The sequence below is a fragment of the Notolepis coatsorum genome, assembly GCF_963971535.1.
Source record: "Notolepis coatsorum genome assembly, chromosome: 20".
NCBI lineage: Eukaryota > Metazoa > Chordata > Actinopteri > Aulopiformes > Paralepididae > Notolepis > Notolepis coatsorum.
Genome location: NC_140184.1, coordinates 20769240 through 20783902, shown reverse-complemented (window position 1 = coordinate 20783902; position 14663 = coordinate 20769240).

Genomic DNA, 14663 nt, shown 5'->3' with positions numbered 1-14663 from the left:
TTCTGGTCTTTTTCACTGAGACCTCTGATGTGCTGGCTAGACCCTGTAGATGCTGTATCTTGGCACTCCTTAGAAGCGGCGGCGGTCTCACCGCTAAGATTACAGGATATAGTATACTCCACTATCCCTATTTCAAAATGCCGACTAAGATATGGACCGATCATAACTCACGTGATCCAAACATGGCGTAATGTACAGAAGTCGTGTGCGGTTAAATGCCCATGGCACCTGGACTCTCCAATTTTTAATAACCAGCAACTACTTGTTGGGCACAAACCGGTTAGTATTCCTCAATGGCAAAGGAGGGGAGTTCATACTCTGGGGGATATTTATGATAAGAACGGCCTTCGAGCGTTTCAGGACTTAAAATAATTTTATGATCTTCCCGGCGAGTCCTTCTTTCTTTACCTTCAACTAAGGTCAGCGCTGAGGGCGCATGGCGTGCCGTGGGCTCAAGCTTTGCACCCACACCCCTTCCTCAGGCTCATAGTGGACAGGACGACCTCCAGAGGGTTTGTCTCAGACTTTTATATGCTCTTAATTCAATCCACGTATAAAAATGTATCATTGGATACAATCTGGCGTGGGGATATCCCGGAGTTGGACCCCGAGTTTGACTGGGATGAGGTTTGGACAAATGTGGCATTGTCCTCCCGCAACCCCAATCACCAGCAAATTAATTTTAATTATATTCATAAGACCTATCTTACACCTAGGAAGCTATTTGCTATGGGACTGGTAACCGACTCTCGGTGCACTTTGTGCTCTCAAAGGGCCACTGGCACTTATATGCATATGTATTGGGATTGCCCACCAGTAGCCCGCTTCTGGAGGTCAATAACGGACAAACTTTCAGATCTATGTGGCTTATCAATCCCATTCACAGCTGTTACGCTACTCCTGAACGATATAACAACACTACCCGCGTCCGTACAACAAAAAAGGGTTATCCTAGCAGGCGTCACAGCAGCGAAGAAGCTGATAGCATTGAGATGGAAGGAGCCTGAGAAGCTCACAGTGATTAACTGGTCCCTAACACTGATGGATGTGATTTATCTTGAGATATCCACGGCGCGGGTGATTGGGGTGGGGCAGGCTGGGATTGAACTGTGGGTCGCAGCAGCTGAAAAGGTCAGAACCGCCGTGTGCGGCTGAGCAGGGTTGGGGTGCTTGTCCGGGGGAGTCCGGCGGTCTCGTGGGAGGGGGAGGAGGAAATGTCTTGTCTTTTGTGTTGTCCTCTTGACTTTAACTGGGGGGATTTTATTGGGGGGGAGCTATTTTGCTATTTCTTCACTATTTGGGCACTTTTACACGGTTCCTGTGAGTCTATGGAACACCTCTGTAGGTTTTTGTTTTTCAAGAAGGTTCATTGTTTTGTATTTCTATTCGGGTACTCAAAAGCAGCGTTTTTCTACCTCAAGACCTTAAGCCGTTTTGAGGCTGGGCTCCAACCACTGTGTGGCCCGGTGGCAACTGCCACATTGTTATGCAGCTGGGAAATCTCTGACATCACTGATATGCACATTTTGAGATGACTCAGTTCGGTGATGGTGAATGTTGTGAGGGGAATTGGAAGAATACGCCTTTATGAGAATTAGAGACATAAGTTTTATTAATATAGGGCCACACGGCCGGGAAACGGTGCTGAATACTGGGAAAGGCCATTTATGAGATAGTACCCCTTTAAATTTAAAATGTTGTACTGTGTTTTTTTATTTTTTATAATTTGTTATTTCTGTATTATTATTGTTTCTGTTATCTCCCTGTGAAGTTCTGTGTATTGTTATTGTGGTTATTGTGTTGTCTTGTTTTCATGTAAGTAATAATAAAAAATGTGATCAAAAAGAAATTATGTTAAAAAGGAAGGGAGGCCAAACAAATTTTTAAGTTGTTGGAACGATATGATTTTGTCTGGAGGATGGCAGACATTAAAGGTGCTACAGATAACACTCAGCCACTAGATGTCGCACTATACATCCCCCTTCCTTTTGGGGTTAGTACCATCGAGTAAGAGCCATCGAACTATGTTAAGATCAAACTGTCAAACTAGGCATTGCAGATCAAATATGAATCAACATCCTGCAAATGTAAAATGTTGCAGACTTCCGGTTTGAGAAATTGTTGCTATTTTAAATATTTTCTTAGCAACCAAGCGACTGATCATTAACATTTTGGGTGCTACACGTATCGCTTATCTTTACCCCTAGAATGCCAGCTTTATAGTCATTTCCGCGGTCGTTTCACTATGTTTGCGAAGCTGTGTCTGTGTTCTGTATTATAGCTGTGGAGACATGGTGTGGCTCATTTTGACAAACATTACTTGTAGTGCAACATTGGAATAATAGTTTGTTTCCACACGCTGTAGTTTGTAGTTTATTACACGCTAAACATTGCGCATTTCCAAGATAATCCAGTCTTTTTTCATAGATCGCGAGATAAAACGTGCTATGTGCAACAAGCCCAAACCGTTCTGGCTGATCCCCTGAAACCCCAAATACTCCCAAATCAAAGGTATATGACATTTATACTGTACCTTCACAAGATCATCAAGGGGGGGGGGGGGGGGGTAGTTTTAACTCAAAACTGTGATCGTGTTTGCCGAGCATGTTTTTCGTCCGGTGAAACACATAACTGTGATCGTTAGAAATGAAGAATAGAATATACCTTACCTTAGCTAGAAGTTATTCCAAGAAGTAGAGTTCCAAGTGATCGCATCACCATCGCGATTACCCGTGTATATGTCTATACTCGTGTATACGGGAAATAGGCTTCAGGCAAAAAAATCTTGAGGTGATTGCTCTGTCTCCGAGGAGGAGGGGGCCTTGCAAAAAAAAAGAATAGGTGTATCCACACCAAGCTATTCCAGTTCATACATGGACGATACTGCCACATGGTGCTAGTCGATCGGCATATTGCATTTCTAGTGTGTGGGGATGTGCCAAAATGATGCAGATCGCTCCGGGCAAGTCTGTAGAGCGGGTATCAAAGTAAAAAGATCAAACGATCCAAAAACATAATATCTCGTTTTTGGCACTCAACGCTTGCCGAGCAAAAGCGTTATATCTCGTTGTCACAGAAAGTGTTAAAGGGATTTCATCATTGAAATCAGCATGAATTATACATGTAGCTAGCTAGTGTTTCAGTACTCGCGTTTTGAGGAAGCTTTTGGGCGGGAAATTGGCATAACGACTAAATTGGGGGATGGGAGAAAAGAAAAAAGGCAACAAACAAAATGTGAGATGCAGACTTCAAGCTTGGACAGACAGAGATAAACACAACATTCATTTTTTTTTAATGATTGTCTACATAAAAACATTTATTTATAGCACCTAAATATCTTGTAAATACTTAATTCCATTTGTTTTCCAAATTAAAGGGGTGCCCATGAGATCAGATTTAAATGTGTGAGTTAAGTGGAATTGCCTCACTCTTGTTCCAATTAATCTTCTATCCAGAAAAACTTCCAAATGATAAGTTAACTGAATTAAGAATTGCAGGTATAGAGGATGCTGGCTTGCTTATAGTGAGCAAGATATCATCAGCATACATAATATTCTATTTAAAATGATGTCCATGGAAGTTCACACACACGTGTATCACTACTAATTGCACACGCTAATGTTTACCCACATTTCTAGAATTTCATAATCATATCATTTCATTATTATATGTGGGGGGAATTTCTAGGGTGCATAAAGATAAACACACTTTTAAAATCACCACTGTATACCATCTATCATATAATCGGTGTTATATAGTAACCAATTTTCTTCTTTTTATCTCTTTTCCACCTCAGACCATCACAAATCCACCATTACACGTTGCAGGTTTGACCCACAGAACCAGCAGCCACAGTGTCTGCAGACAGGACTATCAAACTGGGACATCGTTGCCCACAAAACCACCATCTCCATTAACAAGTTGGCATTGCACATGGAGAAAATAGATAAGAAAATTGATAAGAAATAAATAATTACAACTACTGAGGAACAGCATTCCTCATTAGTGTATCTCAGTTTAGATTGGCAGTTTATTTTTTTTTTTTATTTTTTTTATAAACACAGACCTACAAAACATTCATACATGCCATAGATTGTAGTAAAAAGGTCTACCTTACCAGTTTAGTGTTAGTGTTAATTTGCTCACAGAAACAATTGAAATCTAAGATGATCTAGTTGATTGAGTGATTTCAGTCAGCATGCGGCCTGTTAGCAGATGGGAAGTATTATATTTGAAGGAAATGGATATCTGCACCCTGGATTACAGCAAGAGAGAAGGGTTTTTATGTCAAATTCCTCATTTAGACCATTTAGACCACGTGGTATTGAGGAAATAACTCACCTTCCCCTATGAGGCGTCTCCACTTTCTCCACACCAACATATCTCTATTAAAACAAATAGCCACAGGGTTTCATTCATACTCAGTTCTGATGTTACTCCTGTGTTCGCTAATCCTGGGTGCGCAGCACTCGAGAGGTTTTACCCACATAAACCAGACCGCGGACACAAGGACAGCGGATAAGATATAGCCCCTTTCGGGACTGTAAATCACGCCAACATCGTTGGACGACGATGTGGGCGTGATTTACAGTCCCGAAAGGGGCTAGGATAAGATATACAGTACAACATGCGCAGTGCTACGTGTAATGTCACCTATATCCACGTATACGTATTGATAATGTCCCGACTGGTGTGTGGACGGCTGGCTCAATCTTGTGCGTATGTAAGTGGATGGCTGAATCTTGTGCGTGTAAGTGCATTGAGTGCCTGATGAAGACCCTGTTGGGTTGAAATGTTGCTTTTTTTAGTCATTAAAGTATTGGGAGCTGTAATCCAGTGTGCAGATATCCCTTTCCTTCAATCTTCATATGTACATTCATCCTGCACCCTGGCCTAGAAACAGGTTGGATGTGCACACAGCTACTCTACCAAGCTTTCCTCGTTCTATTCCTTCATTTCCCGCTGCCAAGCTGTAAGGAATCTCTCGCTAACTCCCTGGCCACACCAGGCCGCCATACCCTGCACCATAACATTGATCCTCATCATCATTGATTCCATTCATCACTCTGATTGGGCTCTGGAGCCGGAAAGGAAATCCCCTTTTATTGGTGGTTGAGAGCTGTGGTTTGCCTTACAGGCTCCCCGGAGCCTAATCTGGGTCTGAGTGCTACATCTCTGTGTAGTACAATGTGTGCAATCACCACGAAAGTTGCATGGATAATCAGCTTGGGCCCTGGGAAAAGACTGTATTTAGAAGAAAGGCAATGCCTTGTAACTCAGTCTGCGGCTGAGACCAGAGAGCCCCTGGGAGCGCTGTGCTGTCTGAAAGAACCCTGATGTTGTTTTGATGATGTGAATGAAAGGAGAATCCAGCACATACTGCTTTTAATCATTTATTGAACTACGTGCAGTGTTTCAACTCTGCGGTAGAGATCAAATCTTTCGTCGACAACTATAAAATAAATCCTGCCGACATGTTTTTGTAGGATGTGTGACTGTGTGTGTAGCTACATCTGTGTGATTTGTGATTCTTCATTTGAGCCAGCTGTGGTGGGTTGCTTAATCTTATGGTGGCACAGAAAGGCCTCCTCTTCCACCTGTTTGATGTAGCTGGATGTCTCCATGGATTGATTAGATTAGATTCAAATGTATTGTCATCATACAGCACAAGTAAAGTACAATGAAAAGAGGTTTGGCATCCAACCAGAGTGCAAATGTAGCAGTAAAGTGCAACAGTAACATACAATGTACAGGTGGTTAAACTGGGTACAAAATATACAAATTAGTACGACTGAGTGTAGTGCTAATCAGATGTATGTACAGAGTTGTAGTATAATAAATAAAGACAGTATGACTATTACTGGCCAGCAGTGTAACTAGTAAGAGCAGGATGTACAGATATAAATATAGTAAGGGACTATGTGCAGGCAATTACAGATAGGTATAAATGCTGTGAGAAAAAAAAAATATATGGTATATACAGCATTATTGTACATGCTATCATACAGAGCTATGGGTTATGTGCAGGTGTACAAGCAAGTATATAAAGGGGTTATATGCTGGTATATTTAGGATTGAGCATTACATCTTTGCTACATTAGCAAATTATTTTACATTATTATTCCTGTCACAATGTTTACTAATACAATAGCTGACAGGAAATAACCCGGGGCAACGCTGTTCCCCTACCAACGGAATAGCAGTGGAATTCTTCTGAAAAGGTCTATTCGTTTATTCACTTCACTGCCATGTTGGTTTTCGTAGATCACTATGAACGCATTTCAATGAGCTGATGACTAATTCCCTTTCAAAACACAAAAACGACTGTGATGAAAAACAATCTCACTCAGGTGATCATGAGCCTGTAATTCTGCCTGTTGTTTTGACTATTTCAGTCAAAGTGGTGTTTTTATAGCCACGTTTTAAGTCGAAGTGAACGGGCACTTCCGCGTCCATACCTCACATGGTCAGGGCCGGACTGGGGAAATAATTCATACCGGGAGATATAGCGCGAAATATAGCCCCAATCAGGCCACTTTTTAAGCGGGGGGTCTGGGGGTCCCCCACCAGGACATTTTTTGTTACAAAGACTTAATTTCCTGCATTCTGGTGCATTTTAGTGCATGTGAATCACAAAGTAATGAGCCAACAATTGCTTAGTACAATGTACTGTTATGGACCTCAAATAAAACTGTTGTGGCACTAGCAATGCTACTCTCTCCACCTTCAAAAAGAAAAAAGCAAGAGCACAACATATTTTTCTATTTACTATTATAATACAGTTAACCACTCTCTCCTGTAAGGGCCTTTCTTTTTCTTTTTTTTATCCCTCTCTCCTCCACCCTTTCTCTTTCTTCCACTGTCCATCTTGACATCAACGTTAATTGACTTTCGCTCTACTGTATCTCTCCCGAGTCCCTCACTACCTGGCTCACTGCCTGGCTGTTATTCTGCATCTGAGTGCCGTCTGCCATTCCATTCGCCGCCTCCGCTGTCAATCAGTTGTATCGCCTGGTCCCGCCTCCACCAATCACAAGCGGCAGCACGGCTCCATTGTGTGTGTGTGATCCGCGTGAGGGAGAGAGAGAGTCAGATAGTTCTCCAACTCTGTCGCAGACAGTGAAATCCTGGTTGTTCCCCACCCATCTAGGTTATCTAACTATCGCACCGCGCCGCCGCCACAACTAGAAACAATGGCCTGGCAAAAAAAATAAAAATAATAATAATAATAATTTTTTTTTTTTTTTTTTTTTTTTATATAATTTTTTTTTTTTTATCTGTGCAGGCCAGGCCACCGGGAAAACTCCCGGTGCTCCCGATGGCCAGTCCGGGCCTGCACATGGTTATAGAGTTATATTACTGTAGTTCTCTATGGTCATAGAGTTATATTACTGTAGTTCTCTATGGTCATATAGTTATATTACTGCAGTTCTCTATGGTCATAGTTATATGACTGTCTCACCATCACTGGAGAAAGCACAAGAGCTGACACTGCCTCCATGGCCTCCCCCAAGAGCGGAAGGTCCCACAGCTGCAGGGTCTTGTCCCAGGATGCAGTGCACAGGTATTGGCCATTGTTGGTGAAGCAACAGTTAGAGATTACATTTGTATGGTTACTGTAGGGAAGACGGGACGGGACACCAGGAGAGGAAGACAGACGAGGAAATATTCAAAAACATTCACCTAATATCGCAAACAGCTCTTCACAGTATTTGCCTTGTTCATTTCGCCGCAATATTGGTCAACTAATAACACATTAGAGAACTACAGTAATATAACTCTATAACCATAGAGCACTACAGTAATATAACTCCATGACTATAGAGAACTAGTACTACAATGAGAAGGAGTAATATAACTCCATGACCATAGAGAACTACAATGAGAAGTGATATAGCTCCATGACCATAGAGAACTACAATGAGAAGTGATATAGCTCCATGACCATAGAGAACTACAATGAGAAGTGATATAGCTCCATGGCCATAGAGAACTACAATGAGAAGTGATATAGCTCCATGACCATAGAGAACTACAATGAGAAGTGATATAGCTCCATGGCCATAGAGAACTACAATGAGAAGTGATATAGCTCCATGGCCATAGAGAACTACAATGAGAAGTGATATAGCTCCATGACCATAGAGAACTACAATGAGAAGTGATATAGCTCCATGGCCATAGAGAACTACAATGAGAAGTGATATAGCTCCATGACCATAGAGAACTACAATGAGAAGTGATATAGCTCCATGGCCATAGAGAACTACAATGAGAAGTGATATAGCTCTATGGCCAGGTCAGGCAAACGCCTGCGAGCACCAGTAACGAGGACAGAGAGACTTAGGCTCAGCTTCTTCCCACAGGCCATCAGAGCCTTGAACACTGAACTCTCCACGCACAAGCACACATGAGCACGCTCACACACTAGCAGCCACTTTAACATGAGCACACACACACTCATGCTGCACACGCTCACACTATGGACACTTTACAGAAGGAAAGATCACTTTAAGAATAGTATAGCTTGAGATTGTATAATATAGCATTGTATAGCAGTGTACATATAGACCCAATGCCTCATCCGTAGCTAACAGTGTACTGCACTGCCACAGGACCTGTGGCATGCTCTGTAAATAGCTCATGTACAGATACCGATATGCCTACTTTGTTTACTTGTTTATTGCACTATGTCGCTCTATTGGTTGGACTCTTATATTATTACTTGTATTATGCACATCGTTGCAGGCGAGACCCCCCGCATTTCACTGTATACCTGTATGCCGTGACAAATAAAACTCTTGTATCTTGTATGGCCATAGATAACTACAATGAGAAGTGATATAGCTCTATGACCATAGAGAACTACAATGAGAAGTGATATAGCTCTATGACCATAGATAACTACAATGAGAAGTGATATAGCTCCATGACCATAGAGAACTACAATGAGAAGGAGTAATATAACTCTATGACTATGACCATAGAAAACTCAAGTGACAAGCTGGAGCTGTATTCCCAAGGCACTGACTTTAATCAAACAAAGGATGGTAAAGAAAAACACATTTTCCATAATTTTATTTATAAGCCTTTATTTACATGGTTTATCCTAAAAGAAATGAGTAAAAACAAAGAAAGCCAATGTGTTTGAACCTAAAAGGTTTTCATCAGGGTTTATGTAGCACTGACCTCAGGTGGGTGTGTCTCTTATTTGAAGATAGAGCCAACCGACAAGCACATCATCTATGATAAGCTGCAACCTATTTGGCTAGAGACATTTCTCTTTTCTTTACTGTCCTATTATGTGGTTTAACCCAGTGATGCACTGGTCAAATAAAGGGTGGATAAACGATCAACTCTAGTAATAAATGATCGCATTACTGCCAAATATAACCAATGTACACATTTTCTTTTTTAGATCTGCATTGTGTAGTTTTATCAAAACTCCTTTAAAACCAGATAGTACTACTTACAAAATCTGTAATGCAGTCAAACAGTGACCTCTAGGCAAAAGAGCCCCCCTTGGTACTGCACTTTGTTTTGTTTTGGTCTGATGATATGTGGGTTGGAGTTGACTGGGAGTAGGGGAGGTATTACTGTTGCTGGCCATACCTCAGGCTATGCCAAGAGAGGTCTGGAGAAATTGACAGTATAATACCTTACTATATAGCTATAATATAGCTATACATAATACAATATATATAAGTTATTATACTGTCAATTTCTCCAGAAGTGATGTCCACATTGGAAAACTAAAACCAGTATCGTGTCCCTTGTCGAAAAGTACAAACCGCCAGCCGATCAGAGGCCAGGAAATATTTACTTTTCAGCGCCAGAATTGAAAAGTGATGCCTATAGCTTGCTCTATTTCTGCTGGACAGGTAAGCTCACTCTTGCTGATTGCTCTGAAGTTGCAGACCGCAGCTATATGGAAAATGTGACCTTCTCCAATTTTGGATGGAAGATCTTTTTTTTTTTCTTTTTTTTTTTTACAGCTTTTTATGGTCAGACATGACCGACAGAGGAGAGGGAGAACGGGAGAAGATGTGGCGGAGGACATGCGGCAAATCCGTCCAGGAGCGGGAGGCGAACCCGGGTCGGCCACGTAGGTCTGCTACGCAGTATGCGGTGCCCCAGGATGGAAGATCTTTCAGCCAAAATCTAAAGACGGGTGCTGCATTTCTGGTTACAACTCCTCTGATTCCTAATGAAGGACGTTACATACAGTATATATACCATGTCAGTGAGTGCCTCTGACAGTGTGGAAGACAGAAGACATTCGGCCTGTTTCAAGTTCAAGTTTCTTTAATAGTTGTCATACAGAAGTACAGAATACTTTTATACAAAATGCTTCTTACTGTTACGCTCCAGAGACTGTGCTAGACAAGATAAGTATGAAATAAAATAGTATAGCATGTAAAAATAGAAGTAAAAATAGAAGTCACAGTGTTCAGTATATACATATGTACAATGTTCGATGCAGAATAGAAGTAACTGAGTTAATTACCATACAATATACTATGCAATGTACTAATATACAATACTATATAGTGCAAAGCAGAAATGGGATGAGGTACAATTTAGGTACAATTTACAGTAAGGTGTACGGGTTGTAGTGCAAATCCTTTACCAATAAATATAACGTGTGTTTAGGTGTTCTAAAGTGTGCAGTGTGTTTATATATTTTTTTTTTATCAATTATTTTTTATTATTATTTACATGAAAACAAGACACAGAACTTCACAGGGAAATAACAGAAACAATAATAATACAGAAATAACAAATTATAAAGACAAAAAAGAAAACAGAGTACAACCTTTTAAAATTTAAAGGGGTACTATCTAATAAATGGCCTTTCCCAGTATTCAGCACCGTTTCCCGGCCATGTGGCCCTACATTAATAAAACTTATATCCCCATAGTCTCAATATTTACCGTTGGAAACTGTCCTTCTACGAAGTATTGAGATTAGAGGCATCCAGTGCTAGAGCACAGGGAGCAAGGACAGAATCGATCCAAATATTACTTACTGCGGCCCAGAAGGTAAAATCAGTACTCCACTAGGTTGAACACTTGTACCTTGACACCAGAGAATGAACAAAAATCATGTTGCTGTTGTTTCCATTTATCTTTTCCATTTATCTTTTCCTTTTCTGTTTACTGCTATAATTTGTTGTGGTTGTTTCTAAATTGTATTGTATTTTTCCCTATTACTTGGTTATCTAACAAACATAATTATGATTTATTTTCTAATTAAGAGTATCCTATACATGTATGCATCAAGGTTTCCCCCTCTCCTAAAATGTCTATGCAAACCCGGGGGCCTGGGAGTGGGGTTAAGAAGCGACCTGGGCTGTCTCGCAGCCACAGGACCGCCAGAACGGAGGAAAAGACTGTCACAACTGCAACAGGCAGGCTACACAGTATATGAATATACTGACGGACAATCTATACTGAAAAGACACTTTTTATGCCACTGTGTGAATTAATATGAAATGCTGATGTGAATGTCTTTCCTCTGAACTTGTTTTAAAAAAAGACAAAATAAAAAGTTGGTCACAAAAAATAAAACTTATATCACTAATTCTCAAAAAGGCCCATTCTTCCAATTCACCTCACAACATTCACCCTCACCGAGCTGAGTCATCACAAAATGTGCATATCAGTGATGTCAGAGATTTCCCAGCTGCATAACAATGTGGCAGATGCCACCGGGTCACACAGTGGTTGGAGCCCAGCCTCAAAACGGCCCAAGGTCCCGAGGTAGAAAAACGCCGCTCCTGAGTACACGACTAGAAAAACAAAACAATGAACCTTCTTGAAAAACAAAAACCTACAGAGGTGTTCCATAGACTCACAGGAACCGTGTAAAAGTGTCCAAATAGTGAAGAAATAGCTAAATAGCTCCCCCCCAATAAAATCCCCAGTTAAAGTCAAGAGGACAACACAAAAGACAAGACAGACAAGACATTTCCTCCTCCCCCTCCCACGAGACCGCCGGACTCCCCCGAACAAGCACCCCAACCCCGCTCAGCCGCACACGGCGGTCCTGACCTTCTCAGCTGCTGCGAACCACAGGTCAATCCCAGCCTGCCCCACCCCAATCACCCGCGCCGTGGATATCTCAAGATAAATCACATCCAACAGTGTTAGGGACCAGTTAATCACTGTGAGCTTCTCAGGCTCCTTCCATCTCAATGCTATTAGCTTCTTCGCTGCTGTGACGCCCGCTAGGACAACCCTTTTTAGTTGTACGGACGCGGGTAGTGTTGTTATATTGTTCAGGAGTAGCGTAACAGCTGTGAATGGGATAGTTAAGCCACACAGATCTGAAAGTTTGTCCGTTATTGACCTCCAGAAGCGGGCCACTGGTGGGCAATCCCAATACATATGCATATAAGTGCCAGTGGCCCTTTGAGAGCACAAAGTGCACCGAGAGTCGGTTAACAGTCCCATAGCAAATAGCTTCCTAGGTGTAAGATAGGTCCTATGAATATAATAAAAATGTATTTGCTGGTGATTGGGGTTGCGGGAAGACAATGCCACATTTGCCCAAACATCATCCCAGTCAAACTCGGGGTCCAACTCCGGGATATCCCCACGCCAGATTGTATCCAATGATACATTTTTATACGTGGATTGAATTAAGAACGTATAAAAGTCTGAGACAAACCCTCTGGAGGTCGTCCTGTCCACTATGAGCCTGAGGAAGGGGTGTGGTTGCAAAGCTTGAGCCCACGGCACGCCATGCGCCCTCAGCGCTGACCTTAGTTGAAGGTAAAGAAAGAAGGACTCGCCGGGAAGATCATAAAATTCTTTTAAGTCCTGAAACGCACGAAGGCCGTTCTTATCATAAATATCCTCCAGAGTATGAACTCCCCTCCTTTGCCATTGAGGAATACTAACCGGCTTGTGCCCAACAAGTAGTTGCTGGTTATTAAAAATTGGAGAGTCCAGGTGCCATGGGCATTTAACCGCACACGACTTCTGTACATTACGCCATGTTTGGATCACGTGAGTTATGATCGGTCCATACCTCAGTCGGCATTTCGAAATAGGGACAGTGGAGTACACTACATCCTGCAATCTTAGCGGTGAGACCGCCACCGCTTCTAAGGAGCGCCAAGATACAGCATCTACAGGGTCTAGCCAGCACATCAGAGGTCTCAGTGAAAAAGACCAGAAATAAAGCTTAAAATCAGGGATTGCGAGGCCCCCATCTTGTTTTCTACGTGCTCGGGCGTTTGTTATTCCAGATAAACTTAGACACCATCGATTGTACCTTGCGCCAGTGGTCTATTGGAGGGGGCAGGGGGAGCATTGAGCTAACAAAATGTATCCTAGGCAGGACGTTCATTTTGATTATGGAAGCCCGGGCTTGTAAGGAGTTAGGAAGGGACGACCATCTGTCTAGATCCTGGCGTATTTGATCATAAGTACCCGTGAAGTTGTACTTAGTAGTTTGACTTAGCATGGGGAATATCTCTATGCCTAAGTATTTAAAATGTTCCACTATGGGGATATCAGCTGGTAGTCGCACCGCCTTGGCCAGCTCATTAAGAGGTAGGCAGGCTGATTTGTTCCAGTTAATCTTAAAGCCTGACAATTTACCAAAGTCGTCGATTATTTCCAGTAATTTTGTGGCCGACTGGGAGGGGTCATCCATAAAAATCAGTAGGTCATCTGTATAGAGAGCAATTTTGTGTGGTGTATTATTGACCATTATGGGGACGATGTCCTCCGATTGCGTAATAAATTGGGCCAATGGTTCGAGGGAAAGCGCGAATAGTCCTGGGCTCAGAGGACAACCCTGTCTAGAAGATCTGGAGACTGGAAAAAGTGTGGAACAGTCAGTATCATTGCCGACGGCGAGGCATACAGGACTTTAATCATATGAATAAAATTCTTTCCAAGACCCATAACCTCAAGTACCTTCCACAGGTATGACCATTCTAGTCTGTCAAGCGCCTTCATGGCATCCAAGGACAGAACTGTGGACGGAGCTGTATTGTCTTTACTGTTATCGACTACATGCAACAGCCTCCTAAGATTATCTGCAGCCAGGCGCCCCGGGATAAAACCAGTTTGATCGCAGTGTACCAATACCGTCATAAACCTCTGCAGGCGGCGGGCCAGCACCTTGGCAAACACTTTTAGATCGGCCCCGAGAAGACTCAAGGGCCTATAGCTACCACAATCATTGGGATCTTTATCCTTCTTGAGAAGTAAAGAAATCAATGCCATGTTGACATCTCTTGAGAACTCCCCTTGTTCGATAGCGTAATTGATCATATCGAGCATCAATGGACCCAGTTGGTCCCAGAAAGCTAAATATACCTCGGGTGGAATCGCATCCCAGCCTGGTGCCTTACCCCTTTGCATTTCAGCAATCCTCTCCCTAAGTTCCATAAGAGTGATCGGTTTCCCCAGTTCCTTAGCCTCTTCCTCAGAAATGTGGGGTATCTCAAGCCCGCCAATGAACAATTCAAATTTCGAAATTAACCTCTGAGCTATATAACTGTGAGTAAAACTCTTTAAAAGTGTCGTTGATCTTTTTCGAATCAGTAGTGACTGTTCCCTGTCGCGTCTTGATCGAAGGGATATCCGAGAAATGATAATTCGAGCGTATTTTCATTGCCAACAGATGGCTAGGCCTGGAACCGT